The sequence below is a fragment of the Lagopus muta genome, chromosome 6, assembly GCF_023343835.1.
Source record: "Lagopus muta isolate bLagMut1 chromosome 6, bLagMut1 primary, whole genome shotgun sequence".
Lineage (NCBI taxonomy): Eukaryota > Metazoa > Chordata > Aves > Galliformes > Phasianidae > Lagopus > Lagopus muta.
This window is the reverse complement of record NC_064438.1, coordinates 8,184,543-8,193,931: the sequence shown is the minus strand read 5'-3', so window position 1 is coordinate 8,193,931 and position 9,389 is coordinate 8,184,543. Positions and strand designations below refer to the sequence as shown.

General features: G+C 35.5%; 1 long non-coding RNA gene across 1 annotated transcript; it reads right to left on the bottom strand.

Moving 5' to 3' along the window:
* Positions 1-6,813: 6,813 nt before the first annotated feature.
* On the bottom strand, positions 6,814-9,159 carry LOC125695485 (uncharacterized). The gene is made up of 3 exons (XR_007377972.1): positions 8,695-9,159; positions 7,274-7,411; positions 6,814-6,948 (listed from the first exon to the last, which is right to left on the bottom strand). It is a non-coding gene; the product is annotated as an uncharacterized LOC125695485 (long non-coding RNA).
* Positions 9,160-9,389: the final 230 nt, after the last annotated feature.

The window sequence follows — 9,389 nt, the reverse complement described above, 5'->3', positions numbered from 1 at the left end:
AGATACTGGTTTAACAAGTCTTGCAATCCATTAAAAAAATTCAAGAATATCCTACACAGTGATATAACTCTCCCATTGAATTTTTCAATATCTATTTCAAATGCTAGGTTTCCTAGCCTTTCTCTCTACTTTTATTTCGTAACTTCACTCTTCCACTGGCTACAAATTCAGCACCAACACTGAACTAGAAGTGAAAGCTTTATATAAAAAACACATAAGCATGGCTTATTTCATCCTCAATAATGGATAGATTTAACATCATCCATTAGCACAAGTATTTGGAATCTATAAGCATAATTATGATTGTATTTCAAATTAAAAACAGGAATTTCATTACTACAAAAGACTTCACGCACTGCTGCCAAAAATTAGGTGACATGACTATAAGGACCACCAGGAAGAGTGCTTTAAAAAAAGAACTTGGAAAGTATAAGAAGAGAGCTAAACAGACCTTCCCCCAAGGAGCTCAGTGGTTGCCTTTTCCAGATAACAATCCCAAATTTTGAAAATATTCCCATAATCCCTTCTAGGCCAATTAATCTCTTCCACCAACCGAATGCCTTCTCCCAAGGAGAAAGAGGTTTTATCTTATTTTATTATCTTTGTTCTTTTACATTACCTTTATCCTCAGTTGTAACATTCCTTCTGATTTCCCATTTCCTACACAAACAGAAAAATAAGCTCTCTGAATTTTCACGTCCTATCTGCTTACTTTCCTGCTAAAAATAACTTATTTCAGCAAGCCCACCAGAATCATCACAGCTCAGAATCAGCAAGGCTCTGGTTTTAGCCTGTTTAAACAATGCCATATTTGATGTTGTTCCATATGCAGCTGGTCTGAATCAAGACAAAACTACTCACATGATCTATATTAAGCTACCATCTTCACAGACATTAATCTAAATTCATTATGTAATCCACACTGAGTTTCCTTTGTTACTTATTTCAAATGTTTAACAAATCTCACCCTATTCGTCTATAGTTAGAAGATGAGATTTGCCATGAAGAATTTAGTCTCCAAGATCTTCATTCTTCAGGACAAGTTAGGAAAAAAAAAAAAAAAAAAAGATTTTTGGTTCCAAACTGAATTTCTAGTTGGTCAATTAAAAAGTTTATTTCCCACAAATGGAAATACCCTGCAGTGCATATTAAAACATATGTACTTCAATACCATTAAGCAGCATGTTTCAGAGCTGAACTAACAGACTAAAACATGGAAACTATCTTCAGGAACACTGATTGGTTTAAAGGCTACTTCATGCTCAATATAAATACCAGGTGTCTTTTGTTAGGGCCCTCATAATTAATCTGAGCACTGTATGTCAGTATTAAAAGAATTTCAGTTTATCATATGCATACACCATCACAAAATTTACCAGAGATTTCCTCTAGTAATCTGACCCATGCACAACTTGCACTGCATGTTATTCATCAAGAGATCATAAAAGGTACTATGGTCCTCTTATGCCACTTAATTTCTGGACAAGGGATGAGCTTGTTAAATAGACTGCTACAGACCTATATTGAATTATGCATCTAGCTTTTTTTTTTAGCAACATCTCAAATGTAAACAAAAGGCATAGCATTTGCCAACTCAGTACTATTACATGGAAAGTTATTTTAGATATAGGATGGTCTGAGGAGTTTTTATCTCTTAGAAAAACACAGTTAAAGGCCTTAGTCTCACAACAGGCATTAGCGCTTGTTTATATTACAGTACTGCCAAGGTTTCGCTTTCTCAGTAGATTATTCTTCTAATCTTACTTCAAATATTCTCCTTTTGCTGTTGGCAATGCAAGCATCAAGGTCATGCATCAATATACATGAGCTGTACACAGCTCCATTTCTTCCTCCTCTGAGACTGGAAGCTCAGAAACTCTCCCCATACCTGGCACAGAGCTCTTGTAGAGAAGAATTCAGAAACAAAATCTGCTTTAGTTTTAATAATGTTAGCTTAAATATGGGAGTTGAAAAACTGAAGCAAGTCATGTTCAGCTTGTGTCACAGCTCCCTGTGCCAAGTCCACTCTTCTGCATTAAATGCAACCCCTTTCGTCCATTTCCACCCAAGTGACTGGGTACCTGGGGCACTGACTTTGGGGTCAGTCCCAAAGCAGCTGAGGAGAGCAGGGACAGCAGACCAGAGGAACTACCCATAACTAAATCAAGATTTGTTCTGGAGAAAGTCAGGGGCCATCTCACACCTACCCTGCAGGAATGGATTCCCTGGAGAACAAAACACAGTGAAGGAAGATACCAGAAGCAACAGTAGTATCTACAAACATACACAGGAAAAATTACAGACTAAAAGTGATTGACAGTACATTATTAGAGATGCTTCTCTTAACCCATGGGCACTTTGGATTTTTCTGGCCTTTTCTACTTTAGCTGGGCTTTCCTTTGAGCAGGCAGCAAGGATTTTCTTGAGACATTACAGACCATACTATATGACCATTCTTTCATGGATCAAACTGTACAACATCATTTATTCTAACATAAGAGATTTTTCTATTATTTCTTTCATGCCTGAACTCCCTTATATTTTTCATTCACATTCACTGTTCCATGACTGTTGTTTTTCCCTCTTCTTTTCAAGCCCACCAATTTTCTGATCCCCTTTTCCACCCTCTTGCCTCTTACCCATGTCCTGTCTTAGCATTCTTTAACAGTTCACATATGACTTAGCTACCCTTTCTTCTATTCCAGACTGTTCTACTCATTTCCATCCAATCTCTATATCTAGCATACTCTTTGCCTCCAAATAGTTGCTCTTTTGCCCCCCATTCTTGACAGGGCAGTCCTCTTACATTCATAATGGTGACAGTTATGACAGTGGAGGCTAACTAATAGAGCCTTCCATGTTCAGCACTGGAAACAAATACTCTTTTCTCTTTCAGCTGCTCCTTCTGTGTACATCTTCTGCTCACCACTTCTGGTGCAAATACTCCAAGTCATTTACAGCTTTACTACTTTTATTCTTGCACAGGGATAATGTTTGGGAGATAAACATAAATAGCTGACCCCAGAATATTTTAAGATGTTCTTTTTTTCAGCTACCTTCAACTGAAGTGTTAGATACTGTCAGATGCTTTATCTTAATGTTGTCACTGACAAGAAAATTCCTTGCATGCATTGTTCAGTGCCAGGAATTTAGAATTTCTGCAGCAGCCCAACCATAAACAATTAAATCCCTGCATTCAAATGTATAACTTCTATTTCAGTTACAAATTTGCAGAGACAGCTCTCATGATTCCTAAATAAGTTGTTCTCACATATGCGCTGCTTGTGTGCAGGCCAAATAATCCACTGCTTAGTTAGCACTGTATGGAGTTGGACCTAGATGGCCTTCGTGAATTCTGGGCTGTTAAGACTTTTTTCAGTTAAATTTACATTCTAGACACTGAAAGCTTCCCCAGTTCTCCTATTTCACTGCTCAACCCACTTTCCTGACAGCCAAATGTTCTTGAAACCTTTTTCTTCCCCAGTAAGATATCCCTAAATATTCTCTTCAGTATCCCCACTACTCATGAGTCACCCAGACATCAAAAGGCCATTGGCCCGTCTTTCTCCTAGTGTCACTTTCATCTGCAAATGCCTTTGATTTTTCATTATGGTTCTTTTATATCTTATGGCCCTTCAGATTTTTCTCCAGTATCTCTCAGTTTACTGTTTTTCATAGACAATATTTTTCCTTCTTTTATACATCTTCAATAATGCAATTAAATGTAACTACAATCTTTCACTTAGCAAATGTCATTAACTGTAAACACATTTAATATTTACTCTTAGGATACGTAGCTCGAATATATTTATAACCTTAAAATTATCTCTTTTTTACAGTAGATACAGTCAAATGAATTAGGAAAGCTTAATGTTGTTTTTTTTGTTGTTGTTGTTGTTGTCAAATACCAAATCATATTGCCTGGAATGCACTTCATAGCCTACGAATTTCCTTTTTACTTAATTTATTATAAATCATTCCTGAATGATCAGCCCAACAATTTGAGAACTTAGTCAAAAAAGTGACTTCATGTAAGTTTTTCTCAAGTAAACAAACCAAAATACTACTCAAAGAGATTGTCTTGTTTCCCATGAAATCAATCTTAGAAAAGGTTTTTAAGATCACGGCAAAAAATGCCGAGTCCTTTGTTTGAGTAAATCACAAACCCTTGTTCTTTAGGACAGCCTTATCCACACAGGTATTATTCTATATAGATATTGTTATATATAGGTATTGTTCCATATTCCATCTTTATATAAGTTTTATCTCAATAATTTTGCTTTTAGGTATAATTTAACTTGCCCACTTTCTAATTGATGAAAGACGAATAATTTTTTCTTAGCAGTATACAGGAAGTATAAAAATGACTTACGGTGCTACTTTCCAAGTAATCTGCTATAAAAGATAATGCTTTGGACCAGGAAATGTGCATTGTAGTTACTACATGTAAACCATTTACAAGTTTATGCACACCAAATGGAACAGATGCTAACCTCAAGCATACCACCATAAAATCTTTCCAAGCAATAACATATGCTTATCTATTGCAGCAGAAAGTGGAACCTCGACCAGAAAGCTCCAATAAATCCTTTCATTTATCAGTAGAAATACTGCTATGCACAATGCAACATACATTACCCCAAATTACATTTTACACCAAAAGTATTAATGACAGTTTAACCATATGCTTACTTTTTGAGACATTCACATTACATAACAGTCAGGAAATTTTATTAGAAGTTTGGGGTTTCTTTACATCTCATTTGATGAAAAATAGAAGTCAAACGCAGATTCAGCCAATGATTTTCAGCAGTACTCAAGTGAAAATCATTTTTGTGAATATTATTACGTAATGCATGATTTTGAATAATCTGTTTTCTTATGGTGAACCTTTGTCAGTACATGAACCAAACTAAATGTCCATCATTGCTTATTTTTGTAATTTCAGCATAAATACTTAAACCACAGAAAAGTAAAATAGGATATGAATTTGAAGCACAACATGCTAGTATTTCTAATACTGACCTGGAAGAGAGTTTTGTTAGTTGGCTATATTCAACAGCATCTTTGTAAGTTCCTTCAAACTGAAGTGAGGTATCAAAAAAGGAGATGCCCGTTATTGTCTGTATGTTCCTTCTAATATAACTTTTAAAAGTTATGAAAATTATTAGAAAATGTTCCTTTTAATTAGTCAACTAACACGGCTTTCGAGAGTGGAAAATGACTACCAAACTACCCTAGAAAAAGTGTGCACCTGAATCATAACACAGACCTGGATGAATTTTATTCTAGGACTGAAAAGAAATAGGCTGTACTAAAATTAATAATGCTAGCACTTCCACAATCCATTTGAGATGTTGCCTTTTCCACCCCCCCAATTTTTTTTTTAAACATACTTTTATTGTATGTGCTACTCAGGCTTAGAGGAAATGCTATCTCTTCTGTTTCTTGGCACTTCCTTTTTATTAGCACTTGCAAAAAGTGTTGACCATGGAGTCCTTAAAAATAATATCTTCCATTTGTCTGTGGGTCATGTAAACACAAATGCTGAAAGTTACATCATGTAAGTGTTTTGTTTGTTTCACAAGCGTCCTTGTAAAGGTTAAGAGTACTTTATTCACCAGTGCATTTCAAGGGTGCTTTTAATAGCCTTGAAGCACATGGTAAAAGCCAAACACCTTTTAAACGCTTTCTAGAAAATAAACTGAAAAACATATTCATTAATAAAAAAACCAAGGACCAAACATATGGTGACCACCGATCAGATATGAGACCCATTTATAATAGGAATTCTCATCCACTTGGAAGCGGGTAAGTTAAGTTTCATATAGTCTATTAAATAAAAAGAACTTCTGACTTAATTGCATGGACTAGATTTGAATTTGTGATCAATACCACATTTTACCACTTAAAAAATCTCAGTTATTTACTTTCCCTAAACAAAATTTTGCAATATTCTGCTGCAGACTTTGAATGATATAACTCTTCAAACAGTTTTCCTTTGAAAGAAGTCAAAGCCAGACTTGTTCCACTGCCAGGTGAGGGAAGGAGCAAGCAGCAGAGAGTGCTTATGGAGGAGAATATCACAAGTTTTATGTGATCAGAAGGTTATATTGATGCTCTCTTGAAAGAAATAGAGATGGAATGATGGAGGTGTGCTGACCCTGCAGGAACCAAAATAACTTCTAGCATTTGAACTACTTTTTAGAAGCTCTCACACAATATTGTTCACATGCTCCAGTTCAGTTTTACTGGCATATATTCTGGGAAGTTGTAAAAGTGGAGGGAACAGCTTCTCTCTACACATGAGGATACCATCATGTACATTTCTTATATTCAATTAGACTTTATGCTGGGGTATAAAGAAAAAAGCAGAATTCAGCATTCTTTATCACACAAGGGTCTGACTTCAATCTGATAGCATCACTTACATCTGCTTCTTTCCTCTGTCAGCACTATTAGAAAATGTGCTCAAAGTCATGAAAGTAAGTGATGCTAATGGTAAGTTAGTGTTTGGAAGGCTGTACTGTGAATCTCTAGGGACTGGCTGAACAGCACCAATAAAATTCTCTCTGAACAATAAAGAAGAAACTACAAAAGCACTTTATACATTGCATTTTGGGAAAGTATAAAAGTATGAATTTTAATATCTTTAAGCATAAAGTTGAAGGACTTGGGCTTGACAGAGAATTACACTTGCAGATTAATTTTACCTTAGTCCCAGAAGTAACTATGTGACCACCTCTAGGTAATAACTGTATATTAGCATGCTAGATTTTGAGAACTGGAAAGAAAGGCAAGCTTACCTTTTTTCCTCAGCATAGTCTTCAAGAAAATGAAAATAAGACTTCATATAATTTTTATTGAAGTGTTCTCACACATCACTCAATCCATCCTTAAAATAATAACAGTTGCTACTCAGGATAGCAAGGTTTATTTCCTTTAGTACTATAGGTAGAAAAGAGACATTTCTTCAGGCAATCACAGAAAATAATTTCCTGATTTAAAAATGAAAATGGTCTTCTTAGCATTTTCACCAAGTAGAATATCTGAACAGAGTATAAAACTGCCATATGAATTAGAAAATATTATCCTTCAGCTGGCAACTCATGCTGTGAAATAGGAATCACAGAAAGGAGGGGTTTACAGAAAATCTATACTCTTGGGCAGCTCGGTTTTTTGCTTTATACAGGAAATATCAATTTCGTAGATCAGATTTAACAATAAGAAATAAATCTAATTCCCTTAGAAGTCCACATCCCCTTTATGTTACCTTGGATGCAGCTGAGCTGTTCAAGTCCATCAGTGCTGCCCCAAAAATCAAGTTAAGGGATTACCCTGAACTTGCTGAAGGTGAGTGCTTCTGATAGTGAAATGGTGCCAGCTCTTCCATCATTCCTGGTTATTCATGCTTTGAACAAAACATAAGAATCAAAAATTACTTATTTTCCCCTCTTGTTTGCTGCCTGTATCTCCTTTATAGAACTTACTCTACACAGTCATTGACATCATAGAGTAGGATCAATGCCTGAAAGAATAAAAGCACTCAGTGGACAGAAAGGGAAATACACATGAATCTGATAATGAATTTCCTGTAAACTATCTCCGCTCGGTGCAATTGAAGCACTTGTATTCCAGGTTTACCTAGAGCTAAACTCTCAGAAATGCAACTACAGTCTTTACTAGAGTCACTATAATGACAAATAAAACCAAAACAGTGATATAGTTCCAATACAAATCACAAAACTCATTACAGTCTTCCATTTGTTTCATGCCAAAGCCTGAAAACACAGCAAGTAAATGAAACTCTTCCAATCATATGACTGATGTAAATTCAGTTAACACAGTATAAAATGGAAATTATAAAGACTTCAAGACATCCTAAACATCAAGTGCAATTTTATTTCCTGAAGCAATGCTGCCATCTTGTGAGAGAAATATTAAAAAAAAAAAAAATCAAAAATTTATTTTCTATCCTAAGTGATTCAGAATTTGAGACACAGAGGTAAGGAATCAACATCGATGTAAACTGGAAAGTCACCCAAGCCCAGAAGACATGTTCTCTTCCACCACACAAAGTAGAGAAGAGCAATGCTGTCAAAGAACTAAGAATTCTTAAAAGCCCTGCCTCCAGTTAATTCAGAATGCAGAACATTCAACATTGCAATGGTAAATTCAAAACTAAGAGAACTGGCATTTCATGTAGGAACGAAAGCAAAAGAACTATGTGTTGCCTGTGTTAGAAGTCAGTCAATTCCACTTCCTTTCATTATGCAATAGATTTTGTATGATCAGATGTTTATTTCAGTTCTCAAATTTAGTTATATCCATCCCTGACATTGTGGATGATGGGACTGAGTGGAGGTTAAGAGAACAAATATAAGTATTTACTACTAGTCCCTTTTAGTGATGTTTAAATTCCTTATGAAACAAAATAAATGGGGACTATTCATAGCACATATGTTTCACTTGTGATTTCTCACCAGGAAGCCAGGCTATGGACCAACAACACTCATTTATATCTGCCTCTAATTCATAAGCACACACAGATTTTAAGAAAAGAACAATGACCACCTACAAGTGGTTGAATTTAATAGCATGGACTAAAGCAATGCTAACTGCTACCACGCTGAGTAGAACTTTCTAATCATGGTTTTTCCGGCTGGAAAGGTCACTTCAACCAATGTTACACACCTTCAGCAGGAATCTGCTGTACTTTCGTTTTCTCTGTTTAAAATCTGTAATGTACAAAAAGAAAATTAATAGCATTATAATGAACACATGCCACAGAGCCTGCACATGTATTTAGCTTTCACCTGCAAATACCGAAAAACTCTTAAGATTAATTTTGTAAGCATAACTAAAGATTTGAATTCTAGAGAAAAAGAAAAATGCTTGCTCTTCCTGATTGCAAAATCCGTGCCTTTTTGCAAACATCTTTACATCAGAAACAGCTTTATGCTATTTGGGTTTACACTTTAGCAACAGGCAGCAACCTCTCCTTTCTCCCTCCATGGAAATTTGTTATATTACAAGGAGTTAAAATAATTTGCAGGTGTTACTAAAATGAAACTCTTCCCTTCCAGTTAAAATAACTGGCTAGTAGACAGAGGAATACTGGTTTCCACATCAGTGCAACACCATATTTGTTCTTGCTTTCTGTCTTACAGCTCTGGATCTTTATTTTTTCCCTTTGAAACACAGTATAAAATAAACTTGCTGTGTAGATTTAAGTAGCACAGCTTTTTATACAAATTTAAAATGTTTTGATATCTTAGAATGAAAAGCAGCACAGCCTCAATAAGCGGACATTTTGGCACTTACTAGTTGAAGACTGTGTGTTACACATTTATTAGCTCACATCGCTATCCCAGCACAATTCACGTGAG